Source organism: Apus apus, chromosome 2 (genome assembly GCF_020740795.1).
Source record: "Apus apus isolate bApuApu2 chromosome 2, bApuApu2.pri.cur, whole genome shotgun sequence".
Lineage (NCBI taxonomy): Eukaryota > Metazoa > Chordata > Aves > Apodiformes > Apodidae > Apus > Apus apus.
In genome coordinates, this window is record NC_067283.1 from 154,561,035 (window position 1) to 154,588,618 (window position 27,584).

Here is a 27,584-nt window from a genome sequence, read left to right on the forward strand (position 1 = left end):
GCTTTAAAGAAAGTGAGAGACTTTACACTATAAGAAAAATATAAAATAATTCCACTTCTGAAACAACTTAATAGTGCTCATCTGTTCTCACTTTCACACTCATGCCCCAAACACTGTAGTTGTATTTAATTTTCTGGTTCACCAAGTAGAAAAATAACCCAGTCCTCAGGCATCTGACTTTATTTACGCACTTGGATAGGACTGAGCTGAACACTCAAACCTGCCACTGAAGGTTTCAGGGGCTCCCAGTTCTGGTTTACACTCACCATACAGCAAAGCATCAACAGTGGAGGCTTTGAAACCACATCACAGACAAGGGCACTGCCCAGAACTAGCCACCTTCCACCCTACCACACTAACCAAGGCCACCAAGATGACCAGAGGGCTGGAGCACCTCTCATAAGAAGACAGGCTGAGAGAGTTGGGGTCATTCAGCCTGGAGAGGTAAAGGTTCCAGGGAGACCTTGGACCACTTTGCAGACCCTGAAGGGGCTACAGGAAAGCTGGTGAGAGATTTCTTACAATGTTAGGAGGAAATTCTTTAGTATGAGGCTGGTGAGACATTGGAACAGGTTGTCCAGCAAAGCTGTGGCTTCCCCATCCCTGGAAGTGTTCAAGGACACGTTGGATGGGGCTCTGAGCAACCTGGTCTAGTGGGAGGTGTCCCTGCCCATGCAGGAGGCTTGGATCTAGATGTTATTTAAGGTCCATTCCAACCCAAATCACTGTATGATTCTTTGTTGCAACAGGACAAGGGGCAACAGTTTTAAACTACAAGAGGGTAGATTTATACCAGATACAGGGAAGAAAGGTTTTTATGCTGAGGGTGGTGAAGCACTGTCCCAGGTTGCCCAGAGAGGTGGCAGATGTGCCATCCCACAGAACATTCAAGGTCAGCCTGGATGAGGCTCTGAGCAATCTCATCTAGTTGAGGATGTCCCTGCTCACTGGACGAGGGGTTAGACTAGATGAACTTTAAAGGCTCCTTTCAACCCAAACTATTCTATGGTTCTATGTCCTGATGGTTGGCACTCAGCTTCTTCAGCTGGGCATGCAGGAAAGATTACTTCAACCCAAGTGAGAGCAGCAAGCTGCCTTTCAAGAGCTAAGAGTACATCTCATCCACCCACAATCTAAGTAACATTTTCATTTTTGTAGGGTTTCATTTGGAATGAATCAGGCTTTCAAACTGGCTCACCACACAGACAGCAGCACCCCAGTGTTGGATAAGGCTGAAGTCCATGGATCCTCTCAAAAGAGAGTGGATCCCTGACTTTTACAGTCTTAAAACGATGCAAAAAGGCATCTTTGGGCTGCAGCTCCATGACGCATTGGCTCTGACAAAGAAGATAACTCAAGACCTTCCCACATTGCTCCTTTCCCACCCCACAGCTAGCTCTCTGCTCTCTTGCTAATACAGCAGCCGGCAGCTCATGCCATAAATCAGATCAATGAAACATTCAGTTAAAAGTAACAGCCAAAAACTCCTCCATTGCAGGAGAGCCTTTAGTATTACAAATGATGAAAGCACTTTTCTAAAAAAAGCAAGCTGAGCTGGGAGTGATTTCTGAGAAGGTGGCAAAAAACCAGCAGCAAGTCCAGGCAGCAGAACAAGGGCTGGGCTGCTCCAAGCATTGTTGGGTCACCAGAATAATCACAATAGTGGGAAAATGGGTCTAAATGCCCTAAGCGAGTGGCTACCTAGATCAAAGATGTTGTCTGGTTCCCATCTTGGCCTTGTGTAGTGACACTCTAGGAGCAGGACATTCATAGAAGAGAATAACAGAATGGTTTGAGTTCAAAGGGACCTTAAAGATCATCTACTTCTCCTACAAAGACAGGCTGAGAGAGTCAGGGTTGTTCAACCTGGAGAAAAGAAGACTCTGAGAGGGACCTCATACTGGCCCTTCCAGTACTTGAAGAGCCTACAGAAAAGCTGGGGAGGGACTTTTTTCAAGGGCATGAGAGAACAAGAGGTAATGAATCAAAAGTGGGAGAGGGGAGATTTAGGTTAGACATTAGGAAGAAATCCTTTAGTGTGAGTCTGGTAAGACACTGGAACAGGTTGCCCAGGGAAGCTGTGGAAGCCCCCACCCTGGAATTGTTCAAGGGCAGGTTGGATGGGGCTCTGAGAAACCTGATCTAGTGGGAAGTGTCCCTGCCCATGCAGTTGGATTGAAACTGGATGATCTTAAGGGTCCCTTCCAACCCAAACCATTCTATTATTCCATTATTCTAAAGTAGTATTCCTGACTCAGCAAACATGTGAAGACTAAAGAAGCTCACACTTCAAACCTTGAAGGTAAGTGCACAGCTACATTGATTCCTTCCAGTTGCTTCACCTTATATAGACAGGAAGATGTTGACACTGAAGTGATGCTTTATAATTCAAGCAATCTACGTTCAATTGCCAGGCTTGCATAAGCTCTGTAATGCAGTATTATTTATCTAGGAGAATTAAAGTCAAGGCACAGTCACCTCACTTGCTTCTGAAGCATCCTAGTGCTGCAAAATGCATAGGACAGACTCCTGGTTTAATGGGGTATTATTCTGCCTCAGTATAGCACAGCAAGGAACAGGCTTGCATAATTTTAAGTTTTAATCTTCAAGTAGATTAAATTAAAAAAACATGTAAAAAGATAAAATTATAATCAAGGTGGCAAGAAACTGGCATGGTGTCTATCACTGAAACAGTTTGGGAGTTATCCTGAATCAGTTCATACCATTGATCAAGGCATTTCTTTGCATCAGCCTGCTGCAGGAGGTAGATAAAACATAGCTGCATCATGTGCAGAAAATGGGTTTAGATACATAGATTCAGCAAAGTGGCTTCTTATTTTGAGGCAAAACCAGAAAAAATTACATGTTGCATTAAATATTTTCTTCTCAGTCCTCTTCTCGACCATCTGAAAGATTAATTAAAGTGCTTTTGCATAAAACAGGCAAAGAGAAATAAAGAAATATAGAAAGAATGAGGCCACTCTTTGCTTTTTAGCATGATGTCTATAGAAAACAAGCATAACAACTTAAAGATTGCCAGACTGAAAGAGAAGAAAATGTGGAACGTTTCATCATCCACTTAGGAGGTAACAAAATAGATTTCACCAGTCTTAACGTTCCTTGTAAAATTTTAAGTGCTCATACACAAATATTAGTAACGTGCTGCACAGAGCTGAATAGTTTTCCCTGCCCTCGCACAGGAAAATGTGTCCCTCCTTTGTATTCACTACACACATTTGCTATTTTCATCACTTTTCTATTAGCAAAGAAATCAGAATGAAAATAGAATCAATCCTGTTACTGATTTTAACGTCTTCCTCCCCTTATGAAGGTCTTGCTGTCCTGAGTATCAGCAGTCTTTCTGTCCAACTACACTGCAGCACATGGAAGCATCAGGGTGAGCTGTCTGCAAGCTGACCAGTAACATGACTCATGGCCAAAGCCTCAGCATCACTGAATTCAACTCACCTCCCAGTTATCAACCATACTGAGAACTGGGAGAAAGAGGAGAGAGATAATCCCATAAGCAAACTCAAGAGCTACCTTCTTCTCCCTCAGACTGCCCTATATCATCTCTCCACAAGGCAAGGGAGGAACTGGTCCCATCAAAAGCCCATCTTCTTAGCATCTAAGGAAGAAATATTTTGACAGTAAGGGTGATGAAACACTGGAAGAGGTCGCCTGTAGAGGGAGTAGATGCCCAATCCCTGGAAACATTCAAGGTCAGGTTGGATTGGGAAGCAATCTCATAATTTCAGGGAGTTGGACTAGACCTTCAAAGGTCCCTTCCAACCCAAACTATTCTATGATTCTATGATTCTTAGTCTTCTACAGAACAGCAAACCATGACAGCACCATGTCAAGATGAACCCCAAGGACTTTTCCAAGCTTTGTTGTTGTTTGGTGGAATCGTATCACCTCCCTCCCACAGCATCCATGAAATGCTTGAGTGCTCCTCTACTTTGCCCAGCCAATATAAAAATGTTGGGCTGACTTCCAGCAATGCAGCCTGGAAAGAAAATCTCAGCTCCAGGCAAAGCTGTGATACGGGACAATAGTCATGCTTACACCCAAATGCAAAAGAGCTGCTAGGAGAGAGAAATTACTGCCCTACCCAATTGAAACAGGAAGAAAATAAGTGGCAATACTAAAAAGAAACTGCATCTGAAAAAAAAACAAAAAAAACCCAGACTAAACAAATTAATCAAACAAACACAAAAATTAAAAAAAACAAAAACAAAAACAAAACACAAAAGAACCACCTCAAAACCATCAAAAAACTCCAATAAATAAAAATCAAGGCTAAGAGGTGAATCATTCATTTAGGCAATAAGTGGTGCCCATACTCTACTTGAATTGCTTAAGTTGAAGGTTCATGGTTTAATCAGAACCCCTGTAAGAAGAAAATCTGGGGTCATAAGTACAAGATTTATCTTGAGTACAAAACAGGTTTCTTGGTGAGGCACTTCTCATTTGAAACAGAAAAAAATAGGTTGCAGTTTCTCAAGTGACCAGTAAGGGGAGTCTGTGCCTAGAGCTTTGAGTCAACCAGGCATATGCAATTTTGGGTGCAGAAAAGTCAAATAAAGAATTCTGAGGTAGTAGCATTTGATAAAACATTGACGACTACCAGAAGATACTACAGGAAGATGGACAGAGAGGACTAAAAGACCCACTAACCTGGAAAAGAAAGAAGGCTTGAGAGATCATGGAATCAGGGAATCATGGAATTGTCAGTGTTGGAAGGGACCTCTAGAGATCATCCTCCCCTGCTAAAGCAGGATTGCCCAGAGCATATTACTCAGGACTGTATCCAGGCGGGTCCTGAACATCTCCAGAGAAGTGGAAATATGCTGCAGAATATCTCAGAATACAGAAGGAATAAAAAGTCATGGGTTTGCTTGGAAATGGGTCTTTCACTCTCTGCAAGATTTAATGGAGAGCATGTAATGGAGAGTAGTTGGAAGGAAAAAGGCAAAGGACAAATGAAATCAAGTCAAGATGGGGCTTGAGATAAGAAAATAAGGGTTAAATCTTCATGTATTTCTGAGTACAAGATTCTGATGGTAGTGTTTCCCAGAAAAGCCTTGGGCCAATTCCTCTGGTAGCCTTGAGGAGACATCTAGGAGGGTACCAGATGCCTGGGAGAAGACTTTAAAAGACAAGGACTAATCAGATGCCTTAGCACCGAACCCCAGCACTAGAAACAAATAGAGAAAAAAAAACACAAAAAAAGGTTTATTAAAAATAAAAATCTCAAAACCTCTTGCAGAGAGTGGGATTTAATAATATTATACAGTATCTAAAGAAAAATACCAGAGTAGGATCTCATTAAGTATTGTATGGGGAACAGCAGCAAAATCACTGCTGCATCTACAGCCATGCTGGGCTCATCAACAGAAACTGGGCTGCCACCAGCTATGGGGCCATGGGGAGGAGCACTCAAAGGCTTATGTTCCTCCTTCCTGTTAATCTCATTAACCTTGTATTTACTCTGTTGTTGGTGATTAGTCAGGATGTTAACAGGCATACTTTTTGCATACTATTTACAGAATGTTATAAATCCGTTTAGCTCTGTAGACGAAACGGGGCTGGAACATGCCAATTCTACCCGTGCTATGGAAAAGAGTGGAAGATAAATAAATGACTTTTAAGGATTTAAATAAATCACTTTTTAAGGAGAAGAGTTAATAGATTAAAACTGGAAGAGGTGAGATTTAAGTTAGACATCAGGAAGAAATCCTTTAGTGTGAGGGTGGTGAGACACTGGAACAGGTTGTCCAGGGTGGTTGCATCCCTGGAAGTGTTCAAGGCCAGGTTGGATGGGGCTTGGAGCAACCTGATGTAGTGGGAGGTGTCCCTGCCCATGCAGGGGGTTTGGAACTAGATGACCTTTAAGGTCTCTTCCAACTCAAACTGTTCCATGATTCTATGACTTGTTTCAAAACTGTGATTTCTCAAATAAGAATTAAGTGCAAGGTAAACAATTGATTCAGAGAAAAACATAAAACCCTTCCTTTTTTCTAATTCTAGAATACTTTTTAAAGGACTCTATGTAGGAGGAACAGAAACCAAGCCAAAAATACCCAAGAAAATACTTACTTCCTGCTATTAAGCTGAAGTAACATGAAACAACTCTTCTAGCCACAATACAAATTACCATTAATGGTATTCCAGGTGGGAAAAGCAGATGCAGTTTAAGAAAACTAATTCTGCTGATTAAAAACTTTATAGGTTTTACAAATACAGTCCGTTACGTCTTGAAAAATTAAACTTTCATTGACCATCTGTTCCTAGCAGAGAGCACCCATTAACACTTGCCAGAAAGCCCAACTAAAAGTCAATGCACTGCAAGTGGGGACCATCTCAGAGCTTAATGAACCAGCCAAGTCAGGCAAAATCAACTGTCAGGGGAAGAATTTGAATGAAGATCAACCATTATTAACCACTTAAAACAAGGAAACCACCACAAGAATAGAAGATGCCATCCAGAGGTGAACATCTGCAAGCAGCACTGAGCCCACAACACTCCTGCACATCCACTCCAGAGGATGGGTCTACAAGATGAAGCATCACTTCTGAGTGGAAGGGATATGGAGGAAAAAAGCCCCAAATCAAAGAAAGAACCTGAAACAGGAAAGATTATCAAAGAAAGAAAACAGTAAAATATAACTCACCCACAATTTTATTCCCTTGTGTTGTCGAGTCACTTGTTCAGAACAAGGCAGCAGTAGCCCAAGGGACCCAAGGCCTATCTCAGCAGTGTTTTCTCTGTTCAGGGAAAAGGAAAAAAATGAAAATCAAAAGTGAAAAGTCCATGCAGGCTTTTATCTACTCTTTTCTCCCTCAGTCTGGAGCACAGCATTCCCAAGACTGAGGTTTTAGCTGCATCTTCAGATTCAACTGCCTTTGGGAGTTTTCACACCCTGTGAATTTGTTAAAGAAAAATACATATATTAGACAAGCTTTGCTTGTGGCCTACACAATATCTCTTGACAACGTAACAAATGCATTAAAAAAACCCCACACTGTTTCCCTGTAATTTCAGGGTGCAAACATTCGGGGACACCCAGTGAAACAGAGCAAGTAAGTTTCATATTCTTCAATTTGTGACTTCACACAACTGTCATTTCCCCCTGTTTAGTCATCTCATAGCCTATATTCAATCTTAGCAAGTTAAGCCTTTAAGTTAAAGCTCAGTGCCAAGCACTGGCTTTTGAAGATAGGGTAAATATGGAAGACCTTTAAATTTTAAGTTGTTGCTCAGCAACACCTTGTCATGCGACATCACACAACACTTCTTCCTCGTTATTTCTCCGGCCAAAGGTGAAAATTCATCTTATCAAAAGACAAGCCTTCCTATAGACAGTAATGAAACTTTCACATCCAACTACCTCTGAAACAATTCGCATTTCCATTCTGGAGAACATCCAAACATCAAGACATGCTGTGATTTCTCAAGGAGGCAGCCTTCACTCCTTGTAATCGCTGTACAGCGACAGACGAAGTGTGTGCGTTGCCACCGCAGAGACGTGGAACTACTTGTACAATTCCTGTTCCTCCTGTAACACATCTAAGGAAGGATCAATATCAAGTACCACTGTCTTCTGGTTCACATCTCCACATCAACAGCTAAACAGACAGTCTGTGTACCAACACTCAACAGCCTTTGGACTGTTCGGGTTTTTTTCTGGGTTTTGTACGTCTGTTGTTTTCTTTCATTTTTTAATGTATTAGAAAAATATAAAAGCAGAGGTAACTGCTTAATGTGCAGCTAAATTATGCACCAACCTGCTCTAGGGTCAGGACTTCACTTTCCACTTCTCTGATGCATGCCATATTTTGGTGTGTTTAGAGGTCCCAGCAAAGTGCAAGAAGCAGAGTGTCCCTCCAACCCTGCCATCACAAACCCAGGAAAGTCACTTCTTGACCACTTGAATCACTTTCCATGTGCTACCAAGTTTCCATAATTCATAAAAGGAGCAAAACTGAGCATGTTATAGACAGCAGTGCTGGTAGCTAGAGTTCACTATTTTCATCTGATCAATCACTCCTTCCATTTGTAAAAAAAAACAACAGCTGATATTTGTGCAATTTAGTGCGACTTAAGGTGTGGGAAAACCCACAGAAATCTTGTCTCTAGCAATCTCATGTGGAGAATCCTGCCTCAAGTGAAAACACCATTATTTGTCCAGCACACAGAGTCCAGGACTGATTTCTCAGGATGTTCATGGCTCCTAAGGTAAGATTCTCTCTCGCCTTCATGGTACTTGGGTCAAGTGTTTTGAAATTGTCTCTGCAAACAAAATTTATAAATGTTTGAATTCTTCAGAACAAGCTAAGCCACAATGCATGCCATCCTGCCAAACAAAGATTCAGGTCCTTAAGCACAGAAACCTGGTGGCCCAGTTTAAAGAAGTATCAATATCATGCCCATCTCTCAGGGCACCCAACCATCGTGTGCTGCCTGGTACAAGCAGCCCTAGCAGGAGGAAAACCAATACTGAAATTATCAACGAGCACTACGTCACACATGCAACTTCTTGCCAACCCATCTTCTCATTATCTCATCCTCCCACCCTTCCCATCCCACGTATCTATCCATTTTCTTCTTCAGCTCTCTCTTGTCAGGCAGCAGAGTCTCTCCTTGTGCTGGACACCATGAAGAAATGCAAGAAGAACAAGATCTACAGCTAGAACCCTATTATAGGGAGGAATTAATGACAATTCTACCTGTTTGCAGGGGTTTTGTGTGGGGTTTTTTTAGCCATCGTGTATATAACTCACGTGATGTCAGAACTGGAATATCATGCTAAAGATCTGGAACTTAAGAGGTGGGTTTTCCTCGTTTCTATGGTTATAAGCAATTCTAATGACCAACCTAAATAAAAAAGCTGGAAGAGAGAGAAAGTAAGAAGGAGTAAGGTAGGCGTTTAATTTTGATTGACAAGACATGGCGTAACTAGTTAAGATCTGTCAAATGCCTGCTGAGGATCACAAATCCTCAGCACATTTTATGGCAGACAGAATTAGTCTAAATGCACAGCTTTACAAAAATGCTTCTTACTCAGCGAGATCAGAGTTCACCATTTTGGCTTCCTCACACAAAGCACCTGATATCAGAACTACCACAGGAGTGCAAGGAGGGAAAGAAAAAAGATACAGTTTTTATTATTTGTGAGATTTTCAAATGTTAACAGGCTGCAAAGTCTTAACTTATGTCCCTAGTCAATATATAATAATAGATAGCTACATACATATATATTTATAAAAGGACAGCATTGCCAAGAAAGATTGTTAACTACCACAACAAAAATTTGAAAGGTATTATCAACAGCATCACTTCAGAATCACATCTGCATCACATTAAATGCTGCAAAGACAGAGTAAGGAGAAGATTCCTAGGCTAAAGACCATAAAATAGAATGAATACAGAAAGAGTTGAACGCATATTGGATGGGAAACATCCCAAAACATGGAGACAATCTGGAGAGACAGAAGCATCAGCATGACAGTCTGCTGTGATGTTCCCTGAAGATACCACATCAAACAACCAAGGCTTGGGGAAAATTAGGAGCATCCTTGCAAGTGTTCGTGGGTGAGATCATGAAGAGGGAAGAAGAAAGGAGCAACAGAGACCTGAATCATTTCAAAGTCAGGAAGAGAAATTCATGGCCTTGGAGGGAAGAGTCAACAACTCAAGGAGGCATCAGGCCTCACAAGAAGGCTCTGGGATATGCAATCAGCAGCTTGTTTCTAATGCCACTGAGATATAGGATGCAACAAAGGACAGACACAAAGACCAGAATCATAGAACCATAGAATCAGAGTGGTTGGAAGGAACCTTAAAGATCATCAGGTTCTAACCTCTCTGCTATGAGCAGGGACACCTCCCATTAGACCAGTCTGCACAAGCCTCATCCAACCTGGCCTTAAACAACTCCAAGGATGGGGCTTCCACACCCTCCCTGGGGAACCTATTCCAGTGCCTTCCTACCATCATGGTAAATAATTTCTTCCTGATGTCTAACCTAAATCTCCCCTCTTCTACTTTTAATCCATTACCCCTCGTTCTATCACTACCCTCTCTGATGAAAAGTCCCTCCCCAGCTTTCCTGTAGCCCCTTCAGATACTGGAAGGCTGCTATAACATCTCCTCAGAGTCTTCTCTTCTCCAGGCTGAACAGCTCCAACTTTCTCAGCCTGTCTCCATAACATAGGTGCTCCAGCCCTCTGACCATCTTTGTGGCCTTTCTCTGGAACCTCTCCAACAGCTCTATGTCTTTCCTGCAATGAGGGATCCAGAGCTGTACACAGTATTCCAGGTACAGTCTCACAAGAGTGGAGCAGAGGGGCAGAATCTGAATCAAGCTAGGAAGATGATTTTCTTTTTCTTGCTCAGCACTGTTGAGATGCAAGCAGGACTCTGTGATCTTCACAAGGCTCTACATTCATTAGAGTGCTTTAGAGACCACTGCTTTCTGAGTTCCTGTGTAATTTCTTTTAATGTTTTAGAGAGTTCTGCTGTTTTACCAAATCTGTTTGACTTTTAAGGAGGGAAAAACTAGGCAAGAGAGGATGGGGTTATGAAGAAGGGACGTCAGAAGCTCCTAAGATGCCTGCCAACAGAATCTGCACTTAAACCGTGCAGTTCTGGCACAGAACACCCTCAAAATTTGATATTTAAAAGTCTTACAATGTTGGAATGTATAATTAAAGTATAAGGACACAAGTGAACTAAGAACTGGTGAATACAAACTTCCATCAAAGTCAAGAGAACTTGTTCCCACAAAGTCTCAGCCACCTGATTCTTCCATGCCTCATTGAAAGAAAGAAAAAATGGCTACCAGCTACTTTTATTTCCACTGAAGATTGTCCCTCTCCAGCCTCTAACCCCCTCCAGGCTCTAAACAGTAAAGATTTTTACCAGCCTCAGAGAAATCAGAAAAAAAAAAAATCATTCCCAACAAAACCCAAAACTCACAAGAAGTTGCTTCACTTGCTGCCAGTTTCCAATCCTAGAGCAATATGTTTATTGTGATATAAACTCTTCAGTGCCCAGGCATCGCAACATAAGAATAATGAAAAAACAAACTAGTATTTCTTGAAGAACCACAGTACTCTCTCCTTGAGAACTGGAATAAATAGAAGAAGTCAAATACACTTCCCAACTGGTCACTTCACTGTGGCAAGTCTACACACCTCTGGCTCTTAAAACTCTCAGTTTGCAAGTAATTAAATTAAACATGTATGAAATTCATTCATTCAGATGTTATAGCCTAAATAAGCACAGTAGCAGTCACTAAGTTACTTCTTACTACCAACATCTGAAAAGTCATTCTACAGAACTTGGGCACATATTCCTCAATTTCAACCAAAGTAAACCAGCTCTTATAAAAAGCTAATTTCCTACCATTCTGTTGGTCTTTTTGGTTTCACTCAAGTACAACCATGCCCACCATGATTTGATGGGGTGTAAAGGTCCAACACACACCTCAACTCAGATGATTCAAGCCCCTGAGAAGTCACATGCTAGAGAGAAAAGCTTTGCAGCTGCAGTTTTCCAGCCTTTCTATCCAATGGCTGAGGAGGCTGCAACGATCCACAGGCAAAAAACATTTGGTCAACTCCGTCCAGGAAACATCTCCTGAATTAAACCCATCACCGGCACAAAGGAACTGCTCAATAACTGTGGTTATCATCTAGTTATGGGAGATGTGTGGGAGAGGAGGGAAAAGACCTGAGCTCTTGCTGGTGTTCAAGTCATCAAGGACATCCTCAATGCATCATTTAATGAGACAGAGACACCACAAGTCAAATAAGGTTCAAAAGTAAGATCAAGGATGAAACAGGAATATTAGGCAAGAGTGGTAAGAGAAGAAGAGATGCCAGTGAGGAAGGTATTGTCAAGAGGTTTCAAAATCACAACCTGCTTTTAGTCCTACTATTCTATATATCAACAATGGATTTTGGGCAAGTGGTATTATCATGGCATGTAATAGCTTCTTCATTTCCCTCAGTGCTCCTTGTCCTTACTGAAGCAGGGCAACTGCTGCACTTACCTGAAAACAAACAGAGCATCTCAGCAGTAGCTGTGGATTACAAGTGAAATTGGTGGTGGAAAGGACAATTGGTACCTCTGACTTGTACCAATAGGCACAGGACGAGCTTGGACAGTTGCAAAGCAAGAACCATGAAACCAGTGCTTTAGTTCTCTTAATTTACTGCTGTTTCCTTCCCAGTAGCAACACCATAAATTCAGTAACCAGCAAAATAAAATAGAGCGAATTTTTTTAATCCAATTTTTTGTTGCAAGGTTTCAAACAGTCAGGCTGTCTATCACCAACCTGAAAATCAAAGTCAAAACAGCACGGAGCCAACTGGCACAAGTTCATTTATTACCAAAAAATGCCTTCAATCCTCCCAAACCAACTGTGCAGCCATCAGAGCCACCTCCTCCCAGGACAATGCCCAGGAATCACTTGCAGATGAAATGCAACCAGATTCATTGCTTCTGCAACCCCGGAAATCCAAGTTAAGGAAGTGATATTACTTTTTGCTTTATTAGTGCTAATCTTATACCTTTTTAAAGGTGCACACGTTTCACCCTGTTGGCTTCCAACACTGAATTACCAGCTCTGCTAAGCTTCAGAATAAATGAGACGAGCATGCCCTCTGGGTGAAATCTCTTGCTGTAATCTTTATTCAAAACACACTGCTCCAGAGCCATGTGTGCACTGCCAAAAATCGCCTTGAGGTTTGCTCTTAAGATGGCAATTTGCATATCAACATTTTGCTGCAAAGCTTACCCAATGTCCCTGCTATTATTTTAATACTCAACTGTGGGCGGCCCCCCGAGCAGCTCACAGAAGTGCACACTAAAAATATTCTTGCCTTCCCCACCGGCTCTGCACATGACCACAGCTAACTCTGGCTTGGATACAAAAACCAGGAGGGATGGCATCCATTCGCCTCTCGAGGAGGATGTGCAGGCTCCAAAGTGCTCCAAAAACCTGCTAAGAAGCAGAAATGTATCTCTGCACAGGTGGAGGAAGGATGCACACAACAGCTGGAGGAAGACTGAAGAAAGAGCCAATTTTGAAGTCAAGGAAAGAGGTTTATCCAAGCGTGAGACATACTTGGGAAAACACACTAAGAGGTAATAAAACAGGTAAGGGAGGCATCGCCCAGGACATGAATTTAAGATGATGCTGAACAGAGGAAGGGAAAGAAACCTCAATCACAGAGCAGAAGCGATGCAGGGCCAAGGGGAGCGCGGCCTGATTCATGCCCCAGAAGGGAGATCCTGGTCCCATCGGCAGCAGCGTGTTGATGAAAGCACATGAAAAACCACAGATTGGAGGTTCTTCTGTACTCTCCTCCCCCTCTCCCTGCCAAACCCCAGTCTCAGAGGTTGTAATTACTCTTGGCAAGATGTAAACAGGTCTGGGAAATGAAACTGAAAACCAGAGTTATTTACGAGACACAAGGCAGGGAGCCAGCATTGGAGCCCAGCTACCAAATCAGCAAGCGCAAGGTCACCCTTGTCTGCTTAGGAGAGCAACTTTGCCAAGCTGTGTGCAGCCAGCCAGGGGAGATAACCAGCTTTGGTCTGCCCAGGAAGGTAAGTAAAGGAAATGGAGTACAATGAGCTTCCAGAAAATATTGATTTAGTCAACTACAAGGGCTTTATCATGGAGCTGACAAGCTTTGGAATTACTTCCGTCAGGATGACAACCACTGAGATCATGTCCACCCAAGCCCTTCCCTGACCATGACAACTATCTGCCTCTCTGAGCTATGGGATAGAATTAAAAACATCAGAAGAAAATCCTTAAGTCTCCCTATGCCAAAGCTGTTGTAGAGGGAAGAAGCCAAGGGGTTCCATCTGCATGTAAAAGACTGGTGAAGGTCACCCATCACCTCACCCTGAAGGCCACTGCCTGCTTTCAAGGAGTTAGAGTACTGACCCAACCCAGGAAGCATCACATGTTTTGGAAAACTATTTGCTTGCAAAAAGCAAAGCTTTACATTTTTATTCTTCTTTCTGCCAGCAGAGAAAAGCAGCAAAAGCTGAACCTCTCCTGCAAGGGGACGCTGCACCCCAAGAGGGATAAAGAAACACACAACACCTCAAGCCCATGAAGCAACCATTCTTTTTATAGTCTGTTTTCAGACACCTCACAAATAGGACCAGGACCCACAGCCCTGTTTCCACGTATGGGATTACAATAAATCCAAATTAATTAAAAAAAAATATGGCAAACAACGCAGTAGGAAAGGAACTGGCCAAAGAGAGAAGAGCAAGCCTGGAGATCTGAGAGCCCACGAGATATCTCTATATACAAAAGGAAACAAAAATACCTAAACTAATGTGAAAACAAATAGTAATTTTAAAAAAACAAACCTTTTTTTTCCATTCCACAAAGAAGAGGATCTTCATACCTAAACTGCAGGTATTTCCATGAGAAATAAATGAAAAAAAAAAAACAAAAAACACCCAAACCAACAAAACCAAAACCAATCACAGAATTGAAATCTTTTCCACTGCCTCATAGTTTGGAGGGAAAGCAGAAAAAATCCAACTGCTTGAAGCTCTGGAGATTATTATTAGGAAAATACCTGTAGTGAGACTGTCAATCTGCTTTTTCAAATGTAAAGGTGAGTCAGACACAGCATCCCATTTGACTGTAATATTGCAGCACTGTTTACACCACTGGCTAAGATGCATCATCAAGGGGCCAGACTTGGCACTTGGCTAGAACAGCAACCTACTACATTTTTAGAAAAACAACCCCTACCTATGAAACTTCCCTGTGGTGCATGATCAATACTACAGAGGACACGAGAAAGCACACAGTTGTTCTCTAAAACAGAACTGTCCAAAAACCTTACAACAGCATTTCTGGAGTTTCAACACCCACGTTTTACCACCTACTTCCATATTCAGCCACTTGCAGTTAATGGAAGCTGAAGGTCCTTGACATTGAGAAATCAAGCTGACATGCAGTGGCCTCAACACAACTTTAGGCACCACCATTATAATTTTATGTGATTTTGTGGTTTGTTTGGTTTTTTTCCTTTGCCTTATTTATGGTTAGTAAAAGTATTCTTAGTAAAATTACTTCATTTTTCACCATCACTTCAAATCTGGGTGGCTTTACAACCCAGATGAGGTGGAATGTAAGAGGATGGTGAGCATCAGGAGGCTGGGAAAGCTTCCCTGATCATAACTATGGTTATTCATCATGGTCTGATTCTGTCTGAACTGATCCCACAGCTCTGTCCACGTCAGCTCAGCAAGGACAGGAATGTTCAATTCTTTAAAACAAAAGGAAAAAAAAAAAGCAAGTATAAAAGCAAATAAAAACACATGCAGTGTTGTTATTACGTATGTGAATTTCGTCTAGATGATTTTTTACACTCTATTTTAGAAACTAATGGTTATTAAATATAATATATGTGGGTTTAAGTTTAATTCCTCATACCTCTTCACTGAGCTTCTGCTCCTAGTCACTACCTGCAGCAGAATATTTGATGGGGCTGACATTAGGGTCTCTCTGCCAGCAACAAGCACAAATGTAAGAAAACAGCTGGGGATATATAGCAGGCAGATGACAGAAGACATCAAAATATTTGGGAAAGATAAATCACAGCTCAAGCTATTTAATAGTATGTTTCAAGTTACATATTTTAGAAATTAGGGGGTTCTTGTGAGAGTCTAGAAAGCTAACAGTGTCAGAAGGCATCATAAATCAATTGGGTTTGGGGGGGAAGTCAAAAGTTGAATTAAGGTAGAGCTCTTGTTTCATTTTACAAGAAGGAAAAGCTCAAGATCTGCAGCTCCCAACAGAAGGATGCAGCTACATGGGGGATGGCAAAAACCAACATAGGTCAATTACACCTTGGTGCAAAGCACCTACTCTCATCCAACCACATCATTTCACTTCTTTTTATTAGCTGGGAAGAGAAAATACAGTTCAATGGAGTTAACTTCAAGTTCTTGTAGCAATTACAATTAAAAGGTGATGGGACAAGAGGTAATGGCCTCAAGTTGCAGCAAGGGAGGTTTTAGATTGGAAGTTAGGAAGAATTCCTTCACTGAAAGGGTTGTCAGGCATTGGAACATGTTGTCCAGGGAAGTGGTGGAGTTGCCACTCATGAAGTTATTTAAAAGACATGCAGATATGGTGCTGAGAGACACAGTTTAGTTAAGGGTTAGGCTGACAGTTGGACTCAGTGATCTTTAAGGATTTTTCCAACCAAGGTGATTCTGTGATTCTGTAAAAAAACCAAGCAAACAAACAAAACAAAACAAACAAAACACAAAACAAACAAAAAAAACTTTGCTTTCTTATAAATAAGATTTCATTGTAAACAGAAAGGGTAAAGAGAGACCCCCAATGACTGGCAGGATGTTGAATGGTGCCTGTGCACAACCAGCATTGTAAGTAAATAATCTGCATTATCCCTTATCTAAAGATCCAGCTCACATGCTGGAAGGGGATGCTTTGCCAGAACCAATGGCAAAATTATGCAAACTCAAGGGATCAGCAGCAGCAGCTCCTGTTTCCAGGCTGATGAAGGACAATAAACAGCAAACGAAGAAAATCTGTCATGTAGAGTGTTCCATTAAACAAGGTGTTGCCCTGCAAGTCAGCACAGCTCCTGCACCATCATCAGCCTTCCCCAGCACCAAACATTACCAGCGTGGCCAGCAGGGCCAGGGAGGTGATTCTGCTCTCATGATACCCCATCTGGAGGACTATTTCCAGTTTTGGAGCCCCAAACATAAGAGGGACATGGAACTCCTGGAGAAAGTCCAGAGGAGGGCCACAAAGATGATCTGAGAGCTGGAGCAGCTCAGTGTGGTGATAGTCTTAGAGGGTTAGGGCTGTTCAGACTGGAGAAGAAAAAGCTCTGGGGAGACCTCAGAGTGGTAGTCCAGTGCCTGAAGAGCCTACAGAAAAGCTGGGGAGGGACTTTCTAGAAGGACCTGTAGTCAGAGGACAAGGGGTAATAGATCAAGATTGGAAGAGGGGAGGTTTAGGTTAGACATTAGGAAGAAATTCTTTAGTGTGAGGGTGGTGAGACACTGGAACAGGAAAGTTGTAAAATAAAAACATAAGAATTTCAGGGGGAAAAAAAAATTAAAATAATATTAAGAAAAGCAGCATTCATGGCAGCATATGCCTCCACCACAGAGCTCCCAAGTTATCTGTTCATGTGAGGTTCTCTACAAAGCAGTCATTAATAGCAAGTTTGGGAGTTCCCTCACACCATATTTGAATCTCTGGCATATCACACAGCAAAGAAATGGGTTAATATAAAAATTTGGGTCACAACACCTCCCATACTGCCTGTTTTTCACATGCAGAATAATGAAGGAGGCACCTCCCTCCTCCACGCAGATGCAATACAAGAAGATTCCTTATAAAGTGAAAAAATCCCAAAAAAGTTTCAGCAATGAGCATGATCAAAGTCCCTCATGGAAGAAGAAAATGTTTTATTTTGCAGAAATAAAGACTACAGCCACCTACAACACAGCAGGGTTGGAATAAAATCCCACAGCACGGCTGTCTCCTGCACTCCTTTACTCCATGCACCAGATGATGGAGGAGTCCTACAGGGGGAAAAAAATAGATGGCCAAGTTATTCAAGACTACAATCATAACAAATGTATGCAGCAGAGGAAGGAGGACAAATAAAGTCCCAAATAACCTCAAAATAATTACATTTTTGCAATATGTGGCTTTGCAGCGGGGGTGATAGCAGAACAAGAACAAAACATGCTACACAATGAAAAGCCTAAACCATTTTGCAGTTATTCAGTTATTTTCTGCTTTTATTTAGGGGAGTGATGACAGAGATAGCAAAGAAATTGCAGCCTAACCCAACATGAACATTTACTTGGAAAAAAAAAAAAAAGAGAGCAAATTTACTAAAAAAGAATTGTAAGTATAGGTATTGAGTCCCACTTCATTCAAGCAGAAGCTGGAAAATGTTTTGCAGATGTTGCCTGCAGTATCCCAGCAGCTGAGTAGCCAGTTACAGAATCACAGAATGGATGGGGTTGGAAGGGACCTGTGGAGATCATCTAGTCTGACCTCCCTATCAGAGCAGGATCCCCTAGAGCAGATCACACAGGAACATCCCCAGGTGGCTTTGGAATGTCTCCAGGGATGGAGACTCCACAACTTCCCTGGGCAGCTTGTTCCAGTGCTCTGTTACCCCCCAAGTAAAGAAGTATTTTCTCATATTCAGGTTAAACCTCCTGTTCACCAGTTTGCGACCATTACCCCTTTTTCTGTCACCAGACACCACTGAGAAGAGTCTGGCCCCATCCTCCTGGCACCCCCTTTAGAAATTTATAAGCATTGATGAGATGACTCCTCAACCTCCTTTTCCCCAGGCTGAACAGCCCCAGTTCTCTCAGCCTTTCCTCATATGGTAGGTCCTCTAGTCCTTTAATCATCTTAGTGACCTAGTGCTGGACTCCATCCAGTTGTTCCTTATCCTTCTTGAGCTGGGGAGCCCAGAACAGCACACAGTGCTGCAGGTGAGGCCTCATCAGGGCAGAGTAGAGGGGCAGGAGAACCTCCCTTGACCTGCTGGCCACACTCTTCTTAACATACCCCAGGATGGCATTGGCCCTCTTGGGTGTGAGGGCACATTGGTCATGGTCAGCCTGCTGTCCACCATGACTCCCAGGTCAATGAACCCAAACTCTCTCCTTGAGCGAGCTTTTCTCCACAGCTCTACATCCCAGCAAAGAAGTATTAAAAACAAACAAAAAAAAACACCCCAACAAACAAAACAAAACAAACAAACAAAAAACCCTAAAAAAACCCCACAAACAGAAAAAACTAAAAAGCAGAAAAAAACCCAAACAAACCCAAGAAAACCAACCTTCTGAAACACAATTTCTTCTTTTCTTTTATCACCTTTGCAATATAATTGAAAAAATATCTGATGACCAACACAAACGTTGCTTTCTAACGGTGCTGGAAGCCAAACAGATGCAGAGGGGGGAATAAAAAAAACCATCCATGCTGTCCCTTTTTTTTTTTTTTTATTTAAATGCTATTTTTTCCATCATCAGAAACACTGAAAAGCAGAGACATGCCCATGAACTGCAACAAAGAGATGGCACCTGCCTACTGAATTTCCTGACTAGTGACACTAGGAAGAAAAAGAAGAGTTTTAAATAGAAACCTCCTTGTAAGTGTTAAATCAGATTAATTTAACTCTTTTGCATTATTTTAATCTTGCATCCCATCATTTGCAAGGCAAGCAGAACAAAAAAAAAAAGAAGAGAAAGGAAAAAAAAAAGAGTCAGGTTCTTATCTTGACCATATTTCTTCAGAAACACAGGGGATTATTAAAAACCACAAATAACCTTCCTGACAGCAAAAGGACACACACTCCATCAGAGCTGGGGACAGCATGAATTTTATATGTAGCTTTTGGGGCATTCACTATCAAGAGACAGGCACAAACTTCTCTTCATCCCTGCAATGCTTAATGCCACTGCTGGCAATGCCAACACAAGTTCATGGCCAGATTTTACTTGCAGATGTCAAAAAGTATGCTGAAAAAAAGTATAAAATGCAACGTGAAGGGTTGGTGATGCTGCTGGAGGACAAGTTTTATAACATTTCTCCAGTAAGTACCAACATGGGGGCACACTCCAAGGCTTCTTTCTGTGAGTTAGGCTCATTCTTAATTATCTGGATGAAGTTCAGACCAAATGAATCGTGCTGTAAGCAAAGGCATCTGCTCTTATGATCAGGGAGACACCACCAACCACATCTCAGCGGAAGGACTCAATCCTCCATTCACCCATCCATCAGATCTCATGGGGATCAGACCTGGATGCACAAGTCCTTCTGAGTGCAAGCAGCCTTTATGCTGGTGATGAGTGCTCCAACCCTACATTAAGCAGGGGAAGAAGCTTCGTCAGCCTACACAAAACCCTCAGGTGTCACAGATTTCCATGGTCCCCTGCAGCACCAGTAACCCTCAGAAGGTCCATAAAAAGCCAAGAGAAAGCCACCTACCCACCCCGCTGCCCAAACTAACTGAAGTGTAGGAATGAAGACAGCAGAGACAGGAAAAGTTAATTAGATTTTTTAAGAGTCCTTTCCATTTTCATCTAGCAGAATGTGTTTATGGTACAGGCAGGGAATAAAAAGTATTATTTTTATCTTGATATTATTTACCCTTTCATACTTGCTATTTAAGTATCCCTGAATTCCCAGAAGAATCAGCAGTTCAAAATACCATTTGATATATATTTATAAGCAAGGGGAAGCACAGACACATTCATTTTCAGCTTGCCTACTTCTTCTTTTTTTTTTTTTTTTTCTTTTTTAAATTAGATTTTAAGTGCTGTGATATCAATGTGCAAATTTATCAAGACAAAGAAGTATTATTTCCCTTCCACCCTCAGCAGAGGAGCTCCAGCCCTAGAACAGGCATCTTGGTTGCAAGGAGATCTGGTCAAACCAGAGCTGCGTGGTAAGAAGCACATTACAAAAGGCTTAAAATAAAATAAAAATAATAATAATAAAAAAAAATAGTGAAGTGAGGGGAAAGGAGGTTTCTTGCAAAAGAGAGGATGGGAGTAAAAAACTTGAATATTAAAGTCTCTGTTCTCCCAGGCTCTGCAGACAAGCTCAGCTAAATGACTTGCAGTTGTTGCACAAAAAGCAACCTTGGACACCAGATAAACCTCAGAGTCTCACTGTTACACTGTGAAACTCTGCACCAAGCAGCTGTCAACACCCCACTGGGAGGGCAACATTGTATCTGAAAGCTCAGTCTTGTTTTAGACTCGATGGCAGGAGGAAAGGAGGTGTGACCCAGAAGCGAGGACTGCAGCAGGACACATGGTTGCACTGCTCAGCCTCCCCCAGCTCCCTCAAAGCCTGAACAGCAGCAGTTGTGCTGGCTTTTAATTGCATTAATATACAAAAACAACCCAGCAAGGTGGGAGGCCGGCCTGGAGATGAGATGAAATGAAACATGACATGGCAGCTGGAGAGGACACCACAGCAGGAAGGCATGGAGAGGCCAGACAGCAGCTGGCCTGAGCCATCAGTGATCTAGAGACCTGAACCATCTGCATCGGCTCCTAGAGACCAACAAGGCAGGATGAAATTCACAGACTCATCGCAAAGGGAAATACCACCCTGAAAAAACAGATAACTGCTGGATAAAACACAAACCTTATTGCTACTGAAACCGGGTGAAGAAAAAGAGGGGAAAACCCCTCCTACTTTGGTCCAGCCCTCCCAGGCCCAGTCCATGCACCACACAGCTAAGACAAACTTAGAACTGAGCAGGATGAAGAGTGAAAAGGGAAACTTGAGGCCACCAACCCACGCATGTGCTACCCCTGGGTTTGCAAACAGACAACTGCTTGTTTACACAGCTCTCCCAGCTGCAAATGTCACAGAATATTTCCCATGCAAACAACCAGAGGTTTTGCAGCATGTATTCAATGCGATGGTGGAAGAATCAAAGCGCCCTTTGAGGCTTCCAAGCCCTCTGCTTTTTGATATGGACACAAGGATGCTGAGCAGTTCAGTGAAAACACAAGATTTTATAGAATTCTAAAATCGTTCAGGTTGGAAAAGACCTCTAGGATCATCCAGTTCAACCTTTAACCTACTACTAATCTAGCTCTACCAGCTCACTGCTAAACCATGTCCCTGAGCACCGTATTTTTAAACACATTCAGGGATGGTGATTCAACCTCTTGCCTGGGAAGCCTGTTCCAGTGCTTGATAACTCTTCTGTACATAAGTTTTTTCTAACATCCAACCTAAACCTCCCTTGGATTAACCTGAAACCATTTCCTCCTATCCTATCACTAGTTACTAGTGAGAAGAGACAAACCTTCCTCTCACTACAACATCTTTTCAGGTAGTTGTAGAGAGTGAGAAGGTCTCACCTCAGTCTCTTCCTCTTCAGACTAAACCACCTCAGTTCTCTTAGCAACTCCTCATAAAGTTTGTTTTCCAGATCTTTCACCAACTTGGTTGCCCTTCTTTGGACCTGCTCCAGCACCTCAATGTCTTTCCCGTATTGAGGTGCCCAAAACTGAACACAGAACTCAAGGTGTGGCCTCACCAGAGAGTCCTCTCCAACACCAGATGCTGCAGGTTAATTGCACCACCCAGCTAGGATGTGCTTTTCTTAAAAGCTTCAAACTCCAAACATTTGGAAGTAAAAAAAGCAACAAAAAAAGTTCCCATGAAGTAAAGCAAGGAATATTGCAGGGCAACCTACTGAGGCTCCATTGTGGCAAGCAACCATGGGAGAGTATCACAATGGCTATTGGTGGTGCAGAGAGGGCCTCCTGCCTTTGTGTGGACACAGGACACAAGCATGGTCTTTGGGAGACTCCCCTGTGCCAGGCCAGCCCTGTCCCAAAGCTGAACACACAAATTCCTGTGACATGCTGGTCTTGTCCCCAAGCTGCACACACACCCTGTCCCCAGGCTGAACACATACCCCTGTGCCAGGCCAGCCCTGTCCCCAAGCTGCACACACACCCCCCTGTGCCAGGCCAGCATGTCCCCAGCCTGCACACACACGCACTCACACACACACACACCCCCTGTGCCAGGCCAGCCCTGTCCCCAAGCTGCACACACACCCCCCTGTGCCAGGCCAGCATGTCCCCAGCCTGCACACACACGCACTCACACACACACACACACACCCCGTGTCAGGCCAGCCCTGTCCCCAAGCTGCACACACACACACACACCCTGTGCCAGGCCAGCACGCCCCCAGCCTGCACACACACACACACACACACACACACACCCTGTGCCAGGCCAGCCCTGTCCCCAAGCTGCACACACACCCCCCTGTGCCAGGCCAGCACGCCCCCAGCCTGCACACACACACAGACACACACACACACCCTGTGCCAGGCCAGCCCTGTCCCCAAGCTGCACACACACACCCCTGTGCCAGGCCAGCACGCCCCCAGCCTGCACACACACGCACACACACACACACACACCCCCTGTGCCAGGCCAGCCCTGTCCCCAGGCTGCACACACACCCACACCCACACACCCACACACACCCACACCCGCACCCCGTGCCAGGCCAGCACGTCCCCAGGTGCCAGGCCCCTCAGGCCGGGTCCCCCCCCCGTCACCCCCTGTCACACCGGGGGGGGGGGGGGGCGGAGCAGGCCCGTCGCGCGCCGCCGCCGCGCGCGCCACTCACCTGCCGCCGCGAGGCCGCGCCGCCGGCGCCCAAACATCACGTGACGGCGGCCGGGCCCGCCCCCTGCCCCACGTGGCCGCCTCCCCTCACCTGGCACCGCCCCGGACTACAACTCCCAGCAGGCTGCGCGAACGGGAGACCCCCGCCCCCTCTCCCCCCTCCACGACCAATCCGCAGCGGGGACGCCCTCGAGGCCCCGCCCACTGCCCCCCCCGCAGCGCCAGCCCCGCCCGCGGCCCCGCACGCCGCTCCCTGCCTCCCGCAGCGCCGCGCCCTCCCGCCGCCCCGTCCTCGCCTTCCTCCTCCCCTCTCCCGCTGCACGGGGACCTGCCAGCTCCCGGAAGCCCCTCTCACCCTCTCGGCGAGGCGGGCTTCCCCCGACCACCGACCCCTCGGCTTCCCATCCCCTCCCTGCTGCTCTTTCCCTTCCCGGGGACCCCCCGTCTCCTGTAAGGTCCTCCTGTATCCTGTAGGGTAGCGAGTTACTGCCCTTTCCCTCCTCCTATCACCTTCTTTTCTCTCCTCAGACCTGCCCTACCATCCAAGCCCCCTTACTCCCCTCCTATACAGATATAGATATAGATACATATATACATATATACATATATACATATATACATATATACATATATACATATATACATATATACATACATACATATATACATATACACATATATAGATATAGATGCAGATATAGATATATAGATATATAGATATATAGATATATAGATATATAGATATATAGATATATAGATATAGATATAGATATATAGATATAGATACATATAGATATGTAGATATATAGATATACAGATATATAGATATATAGATACAGATGCAGATATAGATATATAGATATAGATATATAGAGATATAGATATAGATATATAGATATAGATATATAGATATATAGATATAGATACATAGATATAGATATATAAATATATAGATATATATCTATATAGATATATAGATATAGATGCAGATATAGATATATAGATATATAGAGATATAGATATAGATATAGATATATAGATATATAGATATAGATATAGATATAGATATAGATATAGATATATAGATATATAGATATAGATATATAGATATATAGATACTGATATGTGAGATGTGTTCACCTGATTTGTGTCAAAATGAAACAATGTTAGAGTCACAGGGTGAAGGATAATTCTTTGTGGAACAATGTTAAGAGTCGTAGAATGAAGAGTAATTCTTTGTGTATAGTATCTTCGCTTGTGCTGCCTGGTTTTGTATAACGTAAGGAAATTTGTATCTTTGGCTTGCGTGTTGCTCTGCTATTGTGGATCTCCTGCTTGCATTGCCTGTGATGTTTGTGTTGTGCAGCAGACACTGGGCAAACATCTTGAAGTTATTTTTTTTAGCATAGACCGGCTTTGTTGTTAACCACGAGAATGTTCCAAAGCAGATTCTTGGAAATAATTAACATAAGCCGACCCTTTTCTTGAAATAGTAAATAATATGTATTCGTCAAAAAAGATAAAAACTGAGAGCTGGAACTGTTTGGGGCATGTCTGGGTGGAGCAGAGACTCCTGAAGTGCCCAGCACTGTTTGTTTCCTTCTCTTTGCTTAATAAATTACTAATTTGAATAAAGATCCCACTTGGGAAAGAGTCAGTTATCACAGATAGATATAGATATAGATATAGATATAGATATAGATATAGATATAGATATAGATATAGATATAGATATAGATATAGATATAGATATAGATATAGATATAGATATACAGATACAGATACAGATATAGATATAGATACATCTTTACTGAAAACAGTGGTCTGAACATCTCAGCTACCTCCCCTTGGGCATCCAGCCACAGGGACCTGCCTGATGAGAAGCCCCAAGGTGGGACCGTGGGGGATGTGCCTTTGATGGAGACAGGACTGCAAGGGATGTGGTTATCCCTGGATTTCACCAGCTGAGGAGCCCTTCAGGACTCCAACACTAGAATAACTCGTTCTTCTTTAATCATTAACAGGCACCATTTCTGAGAGCAGCATAAGCTCTCTGAGGACAGGCTTGCACCCTTCTTTGTAGTCACACAGTGCTTAGCACTGCACATCATAACAGAAATAAATAACTAAAAATCACCAGCTTGCTACTACTAAAGTTACTGATACTGTTCAAAACACCACAAACTGCTGACCAAGACTGGAAATTCACCAATAAAGTGCTTTGATAGAGCAGTCCAGTGGACAGGACGTCTGGTCAAACTCACACTGTACCTGGCAGGGGTTTGGGTTTTATTTGCCTTCTGACAGGAATTTTACTCGGTGGTTGAATTTGCAAAGGACTTATAAAACAAGGATTTTCTTGATAGGGCCTTTAAACAGCAATTCATTTTAACAGGGCTGTGACAAGCCAGCTGCCTTTTCAGAAATGTAGTTCTGCATCACCAGCCCTGCCAAAAAAAAAGTTTTAAAAGGGCTGAGGGGCCACCTGAGCCTCCATAAACTTTAGAGTTTTACAGCACCAAACTGCTATTGGAGCAGTTTCCTCGATCTCTTGCTGCATTGGTAAATAATTTATTTCTGTGGACTCTAAAGAAATTCCCTTCCGAAAGGGGCCGTAAAAATACATTGATCACAAAATACAGCTGTGCTGCTTGTCCTCTGCAAAATCCTCTGATTCCAGTTCCATGTGCAACATCCTGTGTCTTGCTGGGAGATTTTTTGGGACAGCTCTTGGGGAGTGAGGAGCAGGTGAGCATTACAGGAAGCATGGACTGTAGTTCAAAACCACTGTGCAAAATTTCAGACAGCCCAGTAATTTTCAGTACGAATCATATTTATTTTAAGTGTGAGCTTCATGAAAGATGTTTTTTTTTTAAATTATATATATAAAAACAAATGTGTGCTGATAAAATACAAAGAAAAACTATTCCAAGGGACAGTAATCATAAAAAATGACAGTGAGATAAAACTCGTATGATTGCTTTGGTTTGCAGTCCCCATCTTGCTGGTTTTGCATTTTGTAGTTGAAGAAATACTGCTCAATCAATAAGTGTGTTATTCATAAAATAGTCATGCCATGCATTCTCTTGGGACATTTTTCTTCTGAGGGATTTGGGTTTTTGCAGACTTTCATATTGTGCACATCAGAACTGGTCCTTGTTATTAGCAGCTGCCTATTGATCTGTTATAGCTTTCAAAGAGAAGTAAGGGTAGGTTCTTGTCATGGTGTGGAAATCAGGCCTTATCCCTAAGCAGGAAAGGTGTTTTGCATCGTCTAAGATGATGGTTCCTCTGAATTGAGGGGAAAAAACCCCACAACTAAACACAAGGAAAAAAAACCCAACAAAACGCATGAAAAAAGTAAAATAAAATCTTTGTTTCATCCCATAGCAAAAGCATCTACAAATCTGAAAAACAGAGTCAGCTGTATGGGGGCCAAAAGCCCTAAGGGCCAAAGCTTTGTTTTAAGAGCTTTGTCTTCATGTTTCTCATCCTTTACTGGCAGGAGGTTGCCTGTTTGCCAGCTGCTGCGTGGCACTTCCCGAGGTGGAAGCAGTGATTCTTTTCCTGGGTGAGCAAAATTCACAGAAGTCAGACCTGCATTCCTGGAGGATTTTGGTGAAGGTGTCTCAGGGGTGAAGTTAGCAGAGTGTTTCTGCTTTGGAAAACAGCCCAGATTCCTCTACGAAGATGAAATGGGATGCTTCAGAAGATCTCTACCTGAATTTAAATACACTCAGCAATGATGCTTTCACCTCTTTTCTGCTGAGATGATTATCTGCTTGGGTTGACTGTCTCTTCAGGGAATTTCTTCAGTGTTTGGCAGGAGTTTCCTTTTGGCTCACGGGTTTGCTTTGTGAATCATAACCTTTTAATAGCTATGCTATTAAGCTATTTATAGAAAGGTTATCTTTAAGCTGTGTTGATTTTAATTTGCTATAGCAATTCCTTCTGGCTTTCCATCAACCTCCATGGCCACTGTTGTTTCTTGATGTCATCTAACAATTTTCTTGGTTTGACATATGATAACCCAAGTAATGCTCTTATGAAAATGTGTTGAAGGATTGTGCAGCAAATGAAAAACTACTATAGTCCAATATCTTAGAGAATATTAAAGTCGTTGGTGCTTTCTTGTGAGAGGATATATCCAAATCAGAAGAGAAAATGAGTTGTTTCCACTTCTATGCAGTGTTTCAGCTGAAGAAAAAACCAACACAACAGCATAAATTTGTGTTACATCCTATTACCTGCTTACATATGAACCAGTGAGGTCCCATTCCTATGAAATACTGCAGGACTTTTCCACAAAGCAGGAGAACACAACAATTAACT

The 27,584-nt window shown here is 42.8% G+C and overlaps 1 protein-coding gene across 7 annotated transcripts in view; it reads right to left on the reverse strand.

Annotated features, from left to right (window-relative positions):
* TSNARE1 (t-SNARE domain containing 1) overlaps positions 1-23,293 on the reverse strand; it is a 514,761-nt gene extending 491,468 nt beyond the window's left edge. For 3 of the 7 annotated variants that reach the window (XM_051612487.1, XM_051612488.1, XM_051612482.1), the window contains exons 1-2: positions 23,254-23,293; positions 6,678-6,771 (exon numbers count right to left, since the gene is read on the reverse strand). The gene's annotated coding sequence lies outside the window, so the exon portion shown is untranslated. Of the gene's footprint in view, positions 1-6,677; positions 6,772-7,394; positions 7,574-7,791; positions 8,419-17,536; positions 17,647-23,253 lie in introns of those variants that run through there. The other 4 variants (XM_051612483.1, XM_051612484.1, XM_051612486.1 and 1 more) reach the window with 4 other exon arrangements.
* Between the last annotated feature and the right edge of the window lie 4,291 nt (positions 23,294-27,584).